The sequence below is a fragment of the Cryptomeria japonica genome, chromosome 10 (assembly GCF_030272615.1).
Source record: "Cryptomeria japonica chromosome 10, Sugi_1.0, whole genome shotgun sequence".
NCBI classification, from domain to species: Eukaryota; Viridiplantae; Streptophyta; class Pinopsida; order Cupressales; family Cupressaceae; genus Cryptomeria; species Cryptomeria japonica.
The window spans coordinates 230,289,315-230,308,577 of record NC_081414.1 but is presented as its reverse complement, the minus strand read 5'-3'; positions in this window follow the sequence as shown (position 1 = coordinate 230,308,577).

The window sequence follows — 19,263 nt, the reverse complement described above, 5'->3', positions numbered from 1 at the left end:
TTGAATTTGGAAAGATTGAAGCACCCTAAGCCTTATCAGATAGCATGAATTCAAGATGAACATAAGTTGTTAGTAAGTGAGCAATGTTTGGTGAAATTGAAAATTGGGAATTATCATGATTAAGTCTTGTGTGATATTATGCCTATGGATATTTGTCATCTTTTGTTGGGTAGTCCTTGGCAGTTTGATAGACATGAAATAAATGATGGGAGGAAGAATACATACACTATTGTGGCCAATGGGATGAAGCAAACCTTGTTTCCCTTCGAGGAACCTTTGAAGAGTGAAGTCTGTACGAATGCTATAAATTGTTTGGTGGATGGAAGGAAATTCTTGGATGGATTGAGACACGAGAATGTGTGTTTTGCCTTTGTTCCTAAGAAGATTGAGAATCAGGAGTATGAAGAAGAACAACCAGAAGAGATAAAAGATTTGTTGACATAATATAAAGACATCATTTTAGATAATGTTCCTGATAGATTGCCACCTATGAGAAGTATCAGTCATTACATGGACCTGATTCACGGATCTAGTTTTCCTAACAAAGTTGCACACTAGATGATACTGAAAGAGAATGAAGAGCTGAATAGACAAGTGCAGGAGCCGTTGAAGAAAGGTTTGATTAGAGAAAGTCTGAAACTTTGTGCCGTTTCAAAAGTATTAGCACCTAAGAAGAATGGAGAGTGGAGAATGTGCATTGATTCCAGAGCAATAAACAAGATCACAGTGAAATACCAGTTTCCTTTGCCTAGGATGGATGACACAATGGACTGTTTGAGCAAAGCCAAATGCTTTAAAAAGATAGAATTGAAGAGTGGATATCATTAGATCAAGATCAGAGAAGGAGATGAGTGGAAGACAACATTCAAGACAAATGAAGGAATGCATGAATGGTTGGTAATGCCTTTTGGGTTAACTAATGCGTCGAGTACTTTCATGAGGCTGATGAATGAGGTATTGAATAAATTCTTGGGTAAGTTTGTTATTGTATATTTGGATCCACTTGAAGTAGTCACCAACTAGGAGGGACCTTAAAGAGATTAGTCCATACTGGTCAGCAAGAGTAAACACAATGGAAACATAGGGACATGATGGAGGCAATGTAGAATAGATTGAATTATATCATGAAAACTGAATACAACCAAGTGGTAACAACAAGGTTACAAAAATCGACCCACAAGCCTACTAAAACATGCTCAAAATACAAAACAGGTCACAGCCGAGACCTTAAATCTTAAGATCTATCTTCTATGCTTAGTATAAATCACTGGCTAGGAGGGACCTCAAAGAGTTCAGTCCATACCGGTAAGAAAGAGTAAACACAAAGAAAACACATGGACATGATGGAGGCAATACAGAACAGATTGAATTATATCATGAAAAATGATTACAACCAATTGGTAACAACCAGATTACATAAACCAACTCACAGGCCTGCTAAAACATGCTCAAAATATAGATCATGTCACAACTGGGACCTCAAATCTTAAGATCTATCTTCTATGCTTAGTCTAAATCACCAACTAGGAGGGACCTCAAAGAGATCAGTCCATACTGGTTAGCAAGAGTAAACTTAATGGAAACACATGGACATGATGGAGGCAATGCAAAACAAATTGAATTATATCATGAAAACTGATTACAACCAACTGGTCACAACCATGTTACAAAAACTAACTCACAGGCTTGCTAAAACATGCTCAAAATACAAAACTCATAGGCCTACTAAAACATGCTCAAAATAAAGAACAGGTCACAAATGGGACCTCAAATCTTAATATCTATCTTCTATCCTTAGTCTAAATTCTTAATTACATTCTAATGCTCTATTACAATGAATTATACAATCCAAGAGGGTCCAGTCGGTCCAAAAAAGGATCAAAACCCAAAGAACAAGACCTAACATGCAAAACCAACAAGGTTGGCCTCCGCCAAAGAAATTCCTTCAAAATATCCAAAGAATGAAGTGTAGATCATGGGAAAAGGTTGGCCACATGCTAAGGAACATCAAAATTAATGCTCAGGGATCCACAAGCTACAGAAGGGATCTAGTAGATCACCAATGCACATGTCTAGGCAACTAGTACATAAAACTATCTCAGAAACCAGTAGCGATAACTTGCCAAAAAATGATCCAAATGCTCCACATTTTGGGAATAAGGAAGATGATCAGGTCTTCAAGAAAAATCCAACTCCACAGGTTCCGGTGAGCCAAATCCAGGACACACAGAAAGAAATGTTGAAATTGCAAATAAAAAGCAAAATGGAAAGAAAATATTTTTGGTTGATGCAAGATTGCTATGAATCGCGGATGCTCCTGCATCAAACATCTAGGGTTATTGAAAAATGTGAGTCTCTCACTTTACTGGGGTCAGAGGAAAACCAAGGCAGTCTACCTCTTCTTTTGAAATCCAAGATGAATCTTCAACTGTTCTATCCTTCCACTTCACAAGATACTCCTTATACTAACTGCTCCGGGTACTACGCCCAATCCTACTGTCCAAAATGTCTTCAATCTGATCTAGTTCCTTCCGAGGCAAATGTTTATCCAAGTCTACAATATTGTCCCCATTGAATTTTGGTTCATGATACTGATGAAGATCTCCAATGTTAAACACAGGTGAAATACTGAGACTATCTGGTAACTCCAATTCATATGCATTCCTAGAACTGAACGTTCTCAAGATCCTGCAATGTCCAAACTTTCTCATCTGCAACTTGTTATAAGTTCTAATTAAGAATCTTTATTTTCTCAGATACACCATCACTTCATGACCAACTTCAAATTCCTTATGTCTCCTCTTCTCATTTTTCTTCTCCTTATACTTGCTATTCATTTCCTCTAAATGTTTCTTAACTTGAATATGTAAGTCCTTCATGAGATTTGCAAATTATTCTGCTTCTAAACTTCTCTGGTCTTCACTACTAATATCTCTTAATTTTGATATACCTCTAGGATGTACTCCAGTAACAATTTCAAAAGGTGTTCCTCCTGTACTCATGTTTACTGAATTATTGTAAGAAAACTCTTCTTGTGCAAGAATCAAATCCCAAGTTCTATTTTTATCTGCAACAGTTAACTACTTCTATCTGTCCATCAGTCCGTGGATGAAAAGTAGAACTAAACTTCAAATCTATCTTCATCTTCTTCCAAAGTGTTCTCCAAAAATAGCCAACAAATTTAGTGTCCCTGTATGAAACTATGCTCTTAGGTAATCCATGCAATCTTACTACTTCCTTGAAAAATAGGTCTACCACATGTAATGCATCTGATGTCTCCTTACAAGGTATGAAATGAGCCATCTTCAAGAATCTATCTACTACCACAAATATAGAATCATTCTCTCTCAGTTTTTTGGGCAATCCAAGTATGAAATCCATGCTTGTATCCTCCCAAGGTCTTACCGATACTATCAAAGGTTTATACTGTCAAAGGTTTATATTATCATTCCGGTAGCCATCCAGTTCTCTCCTTTGGTAGAAATTTCTATCATCTTTCTGGTATGAATTGCCTTCTTTTCTCACTGCTTTCTCCTTGTTCTAATCTATACAGGTTCCTCCACCTCTGGTATATCCTCTTCCTCCTTGAAATATTCCTTCGGAAAACCTTCCACCTCTGCCTCTCTGCCTCTGCTCATGTCTTTTGTTTAACTTCTCTTCTTCCTTCAGGGCATACTGGTAAGCCTCTTCAACACTCTATAATTTGATCAAACTGAGTTCATCTTGTATAGACACCTGCAATCCATTCAAATATCTTGCAACTTGTTCAACTTCATCATCAACATGTCCGGATCTGATATTCAACTTGTAAAATGCTTGGGTGTATTCCTTCACACTAGATTCCTTCTGTCTCAAATTTTGCAACTTTCAGAATAGATTCACTTGATAATCAACTGGCATAAATTTTGATTTCAAATTAGAAACCATCCATTCCTATGTCTTCATCTTCTTATTACATCTTCTCTGTCTATCAACCTTCAAATGCTCCCACCAAAGAGATGCATGACCTTTCAACTGGGTACAGGCATATCTCACCTTCCTTTCTTCTGCAGTATTTTCAAAATCAAAATATTTCTCCATCTTTGAGATACAATCTGTCAATTCATCCAAATCCAACTTTCCATCATATTTTAGTGGGGTAAAATGAGGTTTAGTATTCTCCCTACTCAAAATCATCAAAAACCTTTCCTCATTCAGGTCAATGACCAGTGGGTTTACTTATTCTGTCGGGGCTTCTTCTCCTTCACTTTCACTTACATCTTCAATGTGTCGGCCTCTTCTCTGGGCTGTCTCCACAACTTCCAACTAGGCTGCTATTCCTTGGAACATTTCCATTATAACAAGTTCTGCATTCCCATGCACTCCACCATTCCTAGTTTCTCTTTGGGCCATCTTTACGTTAGTCCTCTGCAGCTGCAGGTCAGATCCACTGTCAGCCACCCTACAACAAAATTCTTAGGAGGTTAGTTTTACCCTATTGATGATCCGCACCACAACAGTAATTCAAATTAGTAGGAGAGGAAGTAGAAATCAGAAGAAAGATTTATATTGATGATTAGTGATCCGATTGAGTTTGAGAGTTCAGGATGGATTGTATCTATCTTGTAGCCTGCATGTAATCGGTTAACTATTAGATGTTCTATGATGACTGTATGATGATAATCGGTTGGTTGCCAAAGGTTCTAAGACAATAATATGATATGTTTCTGTAATCTTGCTATGTTTTCTTGTTGCTTTTTTTGTGTTACTCTTACTGCAAAATCCAGTCAGTTCTTTTTTGAGGGTTTATCGGTTATGACTACATCAAGTCCCTCCTAGCTGGTGACTACTTCAAGTGGTATCAAAGTGATCTTTTGTTTTGGAGATTGCATTGTCCTGAGAATTTTATTGTAGAGTGGCAGATCATGGATTCGACCTGCAGCTACAAAGGACTGGAGTAAAGATGGCGCGAAGAGGAACTAGGAATGGTGGAGCGAGTGGGAATGCAGACCCTACTGTGATGGAAATGTTATGAGGAATAGTAGCTCGGTTGGAAGCCATGGAGATCGCCCAGAGAAGAGGCTGATACATTGAAGATGAAAGTGAATACGAAGGAGAAGAAGCCCCGATAGAACAAAAAAACCCACCAGTGGTTGATCAGGATGAGGAAAGGTTTTTGAGGGTTTTGAGTAGGGCGAATACTAAACATCATTTTACCCCACCGAAATATGATAGAAAGTTGGATTCAGATGAATTGATGGTTTGGATCTCAGAGATGGAGAAATATTTTGATTTTGAAAACAATGCAGAATAAAGGAAGGTGAAATATGCCTTTACCTAGTTGAAAGGTCATGCATCTCTTTGGTGGGAGCATTTGAAGGTTGATAGACAAAGATGAGGTAAAGAGAAGATCAAGACATGGAATCAGATGATTTCTAAGTTGAAATCAAAATTTATGCCAGCTGATTATCAAGTGAATCTATTTCAAAAGTTGCAAAATTTGAGACATATGGAATCTAGTGTGAAGGAATACACTGAAGCATTTTACAAGTTTAATATCAGATCCGGACATGTTGATGATGAAGATGAACAAGTTGCAAGATATTTGAATGGATTGCGAGTGTCTATACAAGATGAACTCAGTTTGATAAAAAAATTAAGAGTGTTAAAGAGGCTTACTAGTATGCCCTGAAGGCACAAGAGAAGCTAAAAAAAAGACATGAGCAGAGGCAGAGAGGCAGAAGTGGAAGGTTTTCCAGAGGAAGATTTCAAGGAGGAAGAGGATATACTGGAGGTAGAGGAACTTGTACAGATTAGAACAAGGACTTACATATTCAAGTTAAGCAACATTTGGAGGACATGAACAACAACTATAAGGAGAAGGAAAATGAGAAGATGAGACATAAGGAATTTGAATTTGACAATGAAGTGATGCTATCTTTGACAAAAGAAAGATTTCTGGTTGGAACCTATAACAAGTTGTAGATGAGAAAGTTTGGACCTTGCAGGATCTTGAGAAGGTTCAGTTCAGGGAATGCATATGAAGTGGAGTTACCGAATAGTTTGAGTATTTTACCTATGTTTAAAATTGCAGATCTTCATCAGTATCATGAACATAAATTCAGTGAGGACAATATTGTAGACTTGAAGAAACATTTTCCCTGGAAGGAACCGAATTAGATTGAAGACATTTTGGGCAGTAGGATTGGTCATAGTACCCATAGCAATCAGTATAAGAAGTATCTTATGAAGTGAAAGGACAAACCAGTTAAAAATTTATCTTGGATTTTTCACGAAGAGGTAGACCACCTTGGTTTTCCTCTAACCCCAGCAAAGTGAGAGGCTCACTTTTTTTCAACAACCTTGGATATCTGATGTAGGAGAATCCCTGGTTCATAGCAATCTTGCATCAACCAAAGATATTTCCTTTATGTTTGCAATTTCAACATTTCTTTTTGTGTGTCCTAGATTTGGCTCACCAGAACCTATGGAGTTGGATTTTGCTTGAAGACTAGATCATCTTCCTTATTCCCAAAATGTGGAGTATTTGGATCATTTTTTGGCAAGTTATCACTACTGATTTTCGAGACAATTTTTTTTTACCGGTTGCCTGGACCTATTTGCATTAGTGATCTAACAGATCCCTTTTGTAGTTTGCGGAGCCTCGAGCATTGATTCTGATGTTCCTTAGCATGTGGCTGACTTTTTCCCATGATCTACGCTTCACCCTTTGGATTTTTTGGAGGAATTTCTTTGGCGGAGGCCGACCTTGTTGGTTTTGCATGTTAGGTCTTGTTCTTCAGGTTTTGATCCCTTTTTGGGCCGAACGGATCCCCTAGGATCATATAAATCATTATAATAGAGCATTAGAATGTAATCAAGAATTTAGATTGAGCATAGAAGATAGATCTTAAGATTTGAGGTCCCGGTTGTGACATGTTATGTATTTTTTAGCATGTTTTAGTAGGCTTGTGAGCCAGTTTCTGTAACCCGGTTGTTATCGGTTGGTTGTAATCAGTTTTCATGATATAATTCAATCTGTTCTACATTGCCTCCATCATGTCCCCGTGTTTCCGTTGTGTTTACTCTTGCTGACTGGTTTGGACTGATCTCTTTGAGGTCAACCCCCTTGTATCATATAAATCATTGTAATAGAGCATTAGAATGTAAACAAGAATTTAGACTAAGCATAGAAGAAAGATCTTAAGATTTGAGGTCCCAGTTTTGACCTGTTCTGTATTTTGAACATGTTTTAGCAGGCCTGTGAGCTGGTTTCTGTAACACGGTTGTTACCATTGGTTGTAATAAGTTTTTATGATATAATACAATCTATTCTGCATCATCTCCATCATGTCCCTATGTTTCCGTTGTGTTTACTCTTGCTGATAGGTATGGACTGATCTCTTTGAAGTCTCTCCTAGCTGGTGACTTCTTCAAGGGGTATCAGAGCAAGCTTTCATTCTAGAGATTGCATTGTCCTGAGAATTTTGTTGTAGGGTGGCAGACTGTGGATCTGACCTACAGTTGTAAAGGAATGGCATAAAGATGGCATGAAGAGGAACTAGGAATGGTGGAGAGAGTGGGAATGCAGACCCTACAGTGATGGAAATGTTGTGAGGAATAATAGTTCGATTGGAAGCCGTGGGGAATAATCAAAGAAGAGGCTGGCACATTGAAGATGTAAGTGAAGATGAAGGAGAAGAATCCCCGACAAAACAAGCAAACCCACCGACGGTTGATCCGGATAAGGAAAGGTTTTTGAGGGTTTTGAGTAGGGAAAATACTAAACCTCACTAGAATATGATGGAAAGTTGGATTCAGATAAATTTATGGATTGGATCTTGGAGATGGAGAAATATTTTGATTTTGAAAACACTACAGAAGAAAGGAAGGTGAAATATGCCTGTACCCAATTGAAACATCATGCATCTCTTTGGTGGGAGCAATTACAGGTTGATAGACAAAGAAGAGGTAAAGAGAAGATCAAGACATGGGATCAGATGGTTTCTAATTGGAAATCAAAATTTATGTCAGTTGATTATCAAGTGAATCTATTTCAGAAGCTATAGAATTTGAGATAGATGGAATCTAGTGTGAAGGAATACACCGAAGCATTTTACAAGTTGAATATCAGATCCGAACATGTTGATGATGAAGTTGATCAAGTTATAAGATATTTGAATGGATTTCGGGTGTCTATACAAGATGAACTAAGTTTGATCAAATTACAGAGTGTTGAAGAGGCTTACTAGTATGCTTTGAAGGTAGAAGTGAAGCTAAATAAAAGACATGAGTAGAGGCAAAGACTCAAAGGTGGAAGGTTTTCTAGAGGAAGATTTTGAGGAAGAGGATATACCAAAGGTAGAGGAACTGGTATGGATTAGAACAAGGACTTACATATTCAAGTTAAGCAACATCTGGAGGACATGAAAAACAAGTATAAGGAGAAGGAAGATGAGAAGATGAGACAAGGAATTTGAAGTTGGCGATGAAGTGATGGTGTATCTGACAAAAGAAAGATTCTCAGTTGGAACTTATAACAAGTGTAGATGGGAAATTTTGGAAGTTGCTGGATCTTGAGGAGGTTCAGTTCTGGTAATGCATATGAAGTGGAGTTACCAGATAGTTTGAGTATTTTACCTGTGTTTAACATTGTAGATCTTCATTAGTATTATAAACCAGAATTCACTAAGGATAGTATTGCAGACTTGGAGAAACATTTTCCTTAGAAGGAACCAAATTAGATTGAAGACATTTTGGACAGTAGGATTGGGCGTAGTACCCGTAACATTCAATATAGGGAGTATCTTGTGAAGTGGAAGGACATACCAGTTGAAGATTCATCTTGGATTTCTTAGGAAGAGGTAGATCGCCTTGATTTTCCTTTGACCCCAGCAAAGTGAGAGACTCACTTTTTTTCAACAACCCCGGATGTCTTATACAAGAGCATCCCCGGTTCATAGAAATCTTGCATCAACCAAAAATATTTCCTTTCTATTTTGCTTTCTATTTGTAGTTTCAACATTTCTTTCTGTGTGTCCTGGATTTGGCCCACTGGAACTTGTGGAGTTGGATTTTGCTTGAAGACCTGATCATCTTCCTTATTCCCAAAATGTGGAGCATTTAGATCATTTTCTGGCAAGTTCTTGCTACCGATTTTTGAGACAATTTTCTACTATCGGTTGCTTGGACCTATTTGCATTGGTGATCTACCAGATCCCTTCCATAGCTTGCAGAGCCTTGAGTGTTGATTCTGATGTTCCTTAGCATGTGGCCGACCTTTCCTCATGATCTACACTTCATCCTTTGGATTTTGTAGAGGAATTTCTTTGGCGGAGGCTGACCTTGTTGGTTTTGCATGCTAGGTCTTGTTCTTTGGGTTTTGATCCCTTTTTGGGTTGACCGGATCCCCTTGGATTGTATAAATCATTGTAATAGAGCGTTACAATGTAATCAAGAGTTTAGACTATGTAATATCCCAGTAATTTTTTTTTTTTTTTTTAGGCCAATAACAATTCATCCACAACAAATAACCAATTAAGGTTAGAGGAATAATCCAAACTACTAAAAGGGAACCCTTCCACCTTTTGTTCATCGAGAGCCTAGACTGGGAGGGTGAGAGCATACGGTGTTCTAGGGATCATTAGCAACCATAATCAAACTAAAATAACAATGCTTGGGTGGAAAGCTAGCCCCTTTTTCTTATCCAGTAGGATAGAAACCAAACTCTTGGTAGTAAACCGACCAAGGGAAAATGACAAGAACTGAAATTCAATCACTCTACCGCGTATTTCAGTGGGAGGACATTACAGTAAGCTATCACTCTACTGCATATTTCAGTGGGAGGACCATTGTATTGAACTTATCACTCGATCACTTATTCAGTGGGAGGACTGAGTACAAAAACTAAATTACAAAACTTAGAAGGCGGCAAACGAGCCTCTTCCACTTATGCAGTGGGAATTACAAATGAAAGCAGAAAGAAGGGATGATCAGTACTACTAAAACAACCTTACAATATTAAGATGAGATGAGAAGAATAATTGCAGATTTCTATAACAAGACTATAATTTTCTGTTACACTGATCTGCAGGCTGAAAGTACAATTCAGCAGCCTATGGAAACATCAAAATATTCATAACTCCCTCATTATTTACCCAAATCACATGAAATCTATCCCGATCCCCCAATATAAATCTAACAACAACATCCCAACCAAATTACAACTCAAATAGACCACTATTCATTTGGCACACATCCCAAGGCAAATGCAAAAACCTACGCTATACCTGGGAAGTTCGATTTTATCTAATAAAATCATTGCTCATTTAAAATAGCTAAAAACTCACACATTGTATTGCCATGGCTAGGAAGGAAGGATGAGCCGGTACCCAGAATGGAGTCACCTGGTTAAGAGGTGTGAGCAAAATTCACTTTCAGCAGTGTCGTGACCAGCAACCAGAAACACTCAAATCCAACATCGAACACTCCATAATCTGCAACTCATTCACCAATCAACAATGGGAACACAAGGACACAACTAGGTACTATATTGCAAGTATGAAACTGAGACTCAGCTAGGAAGCCAACTTCAAAGCTCATATTTTTCAGTAGCCAAACCGATAGCATAATGATGCAATTTTCAAAAGTAATGCCAATGGGAGCCCAAGCTTCATATTTATAACTCCACACACCTCAAACCCAAATGCCATTTCCTTCAATTTCCACGCTTTTTCATTTGCATTTTGCTCCACTACATGTGGACCCCAAGAGTGGCGCCATTTCCCACAAGTCAACTCTCACGCCAAAGGCAAGGACCCACAACTTTGGCGAATATTAGAGATAAGTTATAAAAAAAATAATATCTTTCTCAATATTTCGATATCTCTTTAATAACATGAAATTCGCCAAGGACTTAGGAAAAATAAGCATTAATCCCAATTTTTAATAAATCAGTCATCAATATTCAGATTAATTAAATATTAAACCTTAGGATAAGAAATTAATATTCAATTATTTCACATATGACTCTGGTACTGATTATTAATACTACTAGGATGAAACTAAGTCAGGACGACCCCCAAAACTGTCACAGAATCAGAACCCTGTCTATTGCCAAAAATAGAATTGTGCCACACTGCCACTTACTAAAAATAGTAAGTAAAGAACTAATGCTCAGAAAAGCATGATCATCATGTCCAGAGGCAAAACATGGAGAGCTCAGTAGTACAGTAACACCAAAATGGCCATTCCCTGACTTACTAAAAATAGTAAGTCCTCGTTTCATCAATGCTAGACCCTCATTCTTCATTCCACCTAGCCTACGGGTCTCAGGAATAGGCTAAAGGACCACTGAAAGAGAATCAATGAGAAGGGGACATTACAAACTAAGCATAGAAGATAGATCTTAAGATTTGAGGTCCAGGTTGTGACCTGTTCTGTATTTTGAGCATGTTTTAGCAGGCCTGTGAGCCAGTTTCTATAACCCGATTGTTACCGGATGGTTGTAATTAGTTTTCATGATATAATTCAATTTGTTATTCATTGTCTCCATCATGTCCCTATGTTTCCATTGTGTTTACTCTTGCTGACCGGTCTAGACTGATCTCTTTGAGGTTGACCCCCTTGGATCGTATAAATCATTGTAATAGAGCATTAGAATGTAATCAAGAATTTAGACTGATCATAGAAGATAGATCTTAAGATTTGAGGTCCCAGTTGTGACCTGTTCTGTATTTCTAGCATGTTTTAGTAGGCTTGTGAGCCAGTTTTTGCAACGCGGTTATTACTGGTTGGTTGCAACCAGTTTTTATGATATAATTCAATCTTTTCTGCATCACTTCCATCATGTCTCTATGTTTCTATTATATTTACTCTTGCTGACTGGTATGGACTGATCTCTTTGAGGTCCCTCCTAGCCGGTGACTACTTCAAGTGGTATCAGAGTGTGCTTTCATTTCAAAGATTGCATTGTCCTGAGAATTTTGTTGTAGGGTGACAGATTATGGATCCGACCTGCAACTGCAAAGGACTTGCGTAAAGATGGTATGAAGAGGAACTAGGAATGGTGGAGCATGTGGGAATGCAGACCCTGCTATGATGGAAATATTGTGAGGAATAGCAGCCTGATTGGAAGTCATGGAGATAGCCCAGAGAAGAGGCTGACACATTGAAGATGTAAGTGAAGATGAAGGAGAATAAGCCTCGACAGAACAAGCAAACCCATCGTCGGTTGATCCGGATAAGGAAAGGTTTTTGAGGGTTTTGAGTAGGGAAAATACTAAACCTCACTAGAATATGATGGAAAGCTGGACTCAGATGAATTGATGGATTGGATCTCGGAGATGGAGAAATATTTTGATTTTGAAAACACTGCAGAAGAAAGGAAGGTGAAATATGCCTGTACCCGGTTGAAAGGTCATGCATATCTTTGGTGGGAGAATTTGTAGGTTGATAGAGAAAGAAGAGGTAAAGAGAAGATTAAGACATGGGTAAAGAGGTAAAGTGAATCTATTTCGGAAGTTACAAAATTTGAGATAGATGGAATCTAGTGTGAAGGAATACATCGAAGGATTTTAAAAGTTGAATAAGAGATCCAAACATGTTGATGATGAAGTTGAATAAGTTGCAAGATATTTGAATGGATTGCAGATGTCTATACAAGATGAACTCTATTTGATCAAATTATAGAGTGTTTAAGAGGCCTACCAGTATGCCTTGAAGGCAGAAGAGAAGCTAAACAAAAGATATGAGCAGGGGCAGAGAGTCAGAGGTGGAAGGTTTTCTGGAGGAATATTTCAAGGAGGAAGAGGATATACCTGAGGTAGAGGAACCTGTATAGATCAGAACAAGGATACAAAAGTGAGCAATGAAGGTAATTCATACCAGAAATGATAAAAAATTCTATTGGAGGAGAGAATTGGATGGCTACTAGAATGATAATTTTGGAAGACAAGACAGGAGGGTATTTAGAGGTACTTGCTATAAGTGTGGAGGAGAAGGACATCGTGCCTTTGAGTGTAAGAAAATAGAGAATACTGAAAGAGAAACAATGATGGAAGAAAATCCTACCGGATCAGATAATAAATTGGAAGATGGATAACTATTGATGATGAAGAGAGGTTTGTGTCATACCAGGAGAGATGAAGAGCCCTTACAGAGAAAGAATTTGTTCAATACCAAATGTAAGGTATCCGGTAAGTTCTATAAAGTTGTTATTGATAGTGGTAGTTCAGATAATCTTGTTTCAGAAGAGATGGTGAATAAGTTGTGTAGACACTCAAAATTGTCATGTCTAATTAAATAAATATTTTATTTATTTAATTATCTAAGCCTATTTCTTCTATTAATTAAATAAATTTTTATTTATTTAATTAATTCATTTATCCTCTTCTAGCCTTATTTCTCATTTAAATAAATACATTTATTTATTTAAATTATCCCTTTCCTAAATTAAATAAATATTTTATATATTTAATTGTCCTACTTCTTCTATTAATTAAATAAATCTTTATTTATTTAATTAATTCATTATCCTTTTCCACACATGACACATGTCATTCATCTCTTAATTCATACACTACCTACCCCTTTCATTATTTTGGTATTTCTTTTACCTACCCTCTAATCCTAGCCGACCTCTCTTTTTACACCTCTCAATCTTAACCCTCCATTTCTCATTGTGTCTTCTATTTAAGGAGATGCTTTCTTCATTGTCAAACCCTAATGACACATCCTAATCACTCATCCTAATGACTGATTTTGGAGTACTTGGCTACACTACGATCCTACTTGCAACCACATTCCGTTCTTTGTTGAGCTCTTGTGCATATAAAAATCTGAGAGCAAGCATATCAAACAAGATCAATGGAGATAGGAAGAATGGAGATCAAAACCCTATTGGACATGTGATGGTATAATCTTTATGATTTTGAGTTATTTTGCATTGTCTTAGGTTATCTTCATATGTTATGGTGGATCTTTGTTCATTGTTAGGCTAGGGTTTAGTGGTTGGATTCATTTTAGCCTTGCAATATTGTTGTTTATTGTTATCCATTTTCACCATACACAAGTTGAATTTGGAAAGATTGAAGCACCATAAGCCTTATCAGATAGCATGGATTCAGGATGAACATAAGTTGTTAGTAAGTAAGAAATGTTTGGTGCAATTGAAAATTGGGAATTATCATGATGAATTCTTGTGTGATATTATGTCTATGGATATTTGTCATCTTTTGTTGGGTAGACCTTGATAGTTTGACAGACAGGTAATACATGATGGGAGGAAGAATACATACACTATTATGGCCAATGGGATGAAGCAAACCTTGATTCCCTTTGAGGAACCATTGAAAAGAGAAGTCTGTATGAATTCTAGAATCTGTTTGGTGGATAAAAGGAAATTCCTGGATGGATTGAGACATGAGAATGTGTGTTTACCTTAGTTCCTAAGAAGACTAAGAATCCAGAGTATGTAGAAGAACAACCAGAAGAGGTAAAATATTTGCTAATAGAATATGAAGACATCATTTTAGACAATGTTCTTGATGGATTGCCACTTGTGAGAAGTATCAGTCACTGCATGGATCTGGTTCCCAGAGCTAGCTTTCCTAACAAAGCTGCACACTAGATGACACCAACAAAGAATGAAGAGGTGAATAGACAAGTGCAACAACTGTTGAAGAAAGGTTTGATTAGAGAAAAAATGAGCCCTTGTGCAGTACCAACAGTATCACCACCTAAGAAGAATGGACAATGGAGAGTGTGCACTAATTCTAGAGCAATAAACAAGATCACAGTGAAATACCGGTTTCCTTTTCCTAAGATGGATGGCATAAAGGACTTTTTGAGTGGATCCAAATATTTTAAAAAGATAGACTTGAAGAGTGGATATCATCAGATCAGGAGATGAGTGGAAGAAAGCATTCAAAACAAATGAAGGACTGTATGAATGGTTGATGATGCCTTTTGTGTTAACTAATTCACCAAGTACTTTCATGAGGCTGATGAATGAGGTAATGAAGAAATTCTTGGGTAAGTTTGTTATTGTATATTTGGACGACATTCTGATTTTCAGTAAGACAAATAGGAGCATTTGTTGCATTTGAGACAAGTTTTGCAGAGGTTGAGGGAAGAAACATTGCTAATAAATATTAAGAAGTGTACTTTCATGAAAGATGAATTAGGCTATTTGGGATTTGTGATATCTGAGGATGGTTTGAAGATGGACCCTGAGAAAGTAAAAGTAATTGTTGAGTGGACTACACCGGAAAGCATTGGAGAGGTAAGATCATTTCATGGATTTTCTAGTTTATACCAGAAGTTCATTAGAATGTTCAGTTCAGTTTGTAACCCTATGACTAAGACCACGAGGGGAGATCAGAAGGAATTCACGTGGACCACTAGAGAAAAAAAAAGTTTTGAACTATTGAAACAAAAGGTGATTGAGTAACCAATGCTGGCTTTACCGGATTTCAATAAAGTATTTCAAGTGGATTGTGATGCAAGTGAAACAACAATAGGAGCAGTCATAATTCAGGAAGGGAGAGCAAAAGCTTATTTCAGTGAAAAATTGAATGATGGTCAGAGGAGATATTTAGTGTATGATCAAGAGTTTTATGCCATAGTTCAAGCCTTGAAGAAGTGGAGACATTACCTGTTGCCTAAGGAGTTTGTGTTGTATACAGATCATCAAGCTTTGTAGTATTTCAATAGTCAAAGTAAGTTGAATCAAAGACATATGAGATGGGTAGAATTTTTGTAGAGTTACACCTTTGTGTTGAAGCATAGAAGTGTGAAATCTAACAAAGTTGCTGATGCATTGAGTAGGAGAAGGAATTTGCTGATCGAGATGAGAGTGACAGTATTAGGATTTGAGGAATTGAAGACCTTGTAGGATGATGACCCAGATTTCACAAAACCTTGGAGAGCATGTAGAGAACCGGTTACAGTACATAGAAGCAAGTCGTTGGATTACTTCATTCAGGATGTGATGTTATTTAGATGAGTTCAGTTGTGCATACCTAAGAGTTCTATAAGGGAGAATCTAATAAAGGAGAAATATAGTGGAGGATTAGCTAGACATTTTGGTATTGACAAAATAGTAGTATTGGTGAGTGAACATTAATTGGGGGCCCAGATTCATAAGGATGTTAGGAAATATGTGAAAATTTGTAGAGTTTGCCAAGTTGCAAAGGGTAGTAGTTAGAATGTGGGATTGTATAAACCTTTGACAATATCGGTAAGACCTTGGGAGGATATAAGCACAGATTTCATACTTGGATTGCCTAAAAAATCGAGAGGGAATGATTCTATATTTGTGGTAGTGGATAGATTCTTGAAGATGACTCATTTTATACCTTGTAAGAAAACATAAGATGCATTACATGTAGCACACCTATTTTTCAAGGAAGTAGTGAGATTGCATGGATTACCTAAGAGCATAGTTTCAAATAGAGACACTAAGTTTGTTGGCTATTTTTGGAGAACACTTTGGAACAAGATGAAGATAGATTTGAAGTTTAGTTATACTTTTCATCCACACATTGATGGACAAACAAAAGTAGTTAATCAGAGCTTAGGAAATTTGTTGAGATGTTTAGTTGGAGATAAAACCAGAAGTTGGGATTTGATTCTTGCACAAGAAGAGTTTGCCTACAATAATTCAGTAAACAATAGTACTGGAAGAACACCTTTTGTGATTGTTACGGGAGTACATCGTATAGATATATCATAATTATGAGATATTAGCAGTGAAGACCAGAGAAGTTCGGAAGCAGAAGGATTTGCAGATCACATGAAGGACTTACATATTCAAGTTAAGCAACATCTGGTGGACATGAACAAAAAGTATAAGGAGAAGGCAAATGAGAAGAGGAGACATAAGGAATTTTAAGTTGGTGATGAAGTGATGGTGTATCTGAGAAAAGAAAGATTATTGATTGGAACTTATAACAAGTTGCAGATGAGAAATTTTGCACCTTGCAGGATCTTGAGAAGGTTCAGTTCTGGGAATGCCTATGAAGTGGAGTTACCAGATAGTCTTAGTATTTCACCTATGTTTAACATTGCAGATCTTCATCAGTATCATGAACCAAAATTTAGTGAGGACAATATTATAGACTTGGATAAACATTTGCCTCGGAAGGAACTAGATCAGATTGAAGATATTTTAGATAGTAAGATTGGGCATTGTACCCATAGCAGTTAGTATAAAGAGCATCTTGTGAAGTGGAAGGACATACCAGTTGAAGATTCATCTTGGATTTCTCTGGCAGAGGTAGTCTACCTTGGGTTTCCTTTCACCCTAGTAAAGTGAGAGACTCACATTTTTTCAACAACCCCAGATGTCTGATGTAGGAGCATCCGCGGTTCATAGCAATCTTGCATCAACCAAAAATATTTCCTTTTTGTTTTGCTTTCTGTTTGCAGTTTCAACATTTGTTTCTATGTGTCCCGAATTTGGCTCATTGGAACCTGTGAAGTTGGATTTTTCTTGAAGACTTGATCATCTTCCTTATTCCCAAACCATGGAGCATTTGGATCATTTTTTGGCAAGTTATTGCTACCGGTTTCCGAGACAATTTTTTGTTACCAGTTGCCTGGACCTATGCATTGGTGATCTACCTGATCCCTTCCATATCTTATAGAGCCCTGAGTGTTGATTCCGATGTTGCTTAGTGTGTGGCCAACTTTTTCCTGTGATCTACACCTTATCCTTTGGATTTTCTAGAGGAATTTCTTTGGTGGAGGCCGACCTTGTTGGTTTTGCATGTTGTTCTCTGGGTTTTGATCCTTTTTTTGGGCCGATCGGACCCCCTTGGATCATATAAATAATTGTAATAGAGCATTAGACTGAGTATAGAAGATAGATCTTAAGATTTGAGTTCTTGATTGTGACTTGTTCTATATTTTGAGCATGTTTTAGCAGGTTTGTGAGACAATTTCTATAACTCGGTTTTTACCAGTTGGTTGTCATCAATTTTCATCATATAATTCAATCTGTTCTATATTTCCTCCATCATGTCCCCATGTTTCCATTGAGCTTACTCTTGTTGACTGGTATGGACTGATCTCTTTGAGGTCCCTCCTAGCCGGTGACTGCTTCACACTTCCTCATTAGCATTATGAGGTGAATGAGGACATGATTATGGTAATGCTTCATTTTTTTAGTGGAGTGGTGGAGGAACCTTAATGGAGCCTTCACAAAATTTCAGGGGAGTCACATAGACCTACTCATTTTTATCTCTCTCATGGAGGATTATTTCAGTGGATCATATTTATGAAATTTTAGTACTTACGTAAAATTATAGAAAGTTTTTAGTAGTGTGATTTAGGTCACTAATGCTTTGTTGATTGTGTTATTTGATCATATTTCAATCTACATCTTGAAAGGAAAATTGTAGCAATCTAATGACAATTCCACATTACCCAAAAGATAAATCTATGCAAATAAGTATTCAAAATTCATATGCAAAATAATAGACATCATACCATCAAAGATGACATAAGATAAACCCTAGGAAATCCCTCAAGGGATAAACCTATCCTCTAAAAGCATCCATCCTCAATGTACTATTCAAAAATAAACATTACAATACATCTTCAGAGCCTCCATGAACACCTTTGAAACATCTAGCTTCTCTAATACATTATCCATGTGTCCAAGCATGATTACACACATACCATGTCATGCTTCACATATGCACTCCTCATAAGAAGAATCACAACCCCAACTATCCAACCCTAGACAACTACCCTTGTGTTTGATTTTTTAGAAACAAGCTCACACAAAACCACCTAGTGGTATTATATTAAACTATGTGACTAAATCCATGAGATTACACAACCATTAACCCCTCATTTTATATTGGGTACTAAGTTCTCACTTTGTTAAATATTTCCCCAATAAAATAAATTAATTACTTTTTTCATGTTACACACAACACATGAAGTGGCCCCAATAATGTTAACTCCTTATGATGCACATACTTCTAGGCCCCCCTAGCTACACCACACACATAATGATACATTAAGCATTATAAACATTGTGCAAGGTATACAACACCTAATTCATAACATTATCCTATGTGTTGTATTAATTGCATAATGGGTAACAAGTAACATCAAACATATGTTAGCAGAAGGAAAACTGAGATGGGGGTGGGGGTTGAACCAATTTTCACTAGATCAAACAATTTAAGCACAATCTCATATCTGATCAACTACATCAAGAATATAGATAAAAACAATAACATCAATATTTTGACGTGGAAAACCCGGTTA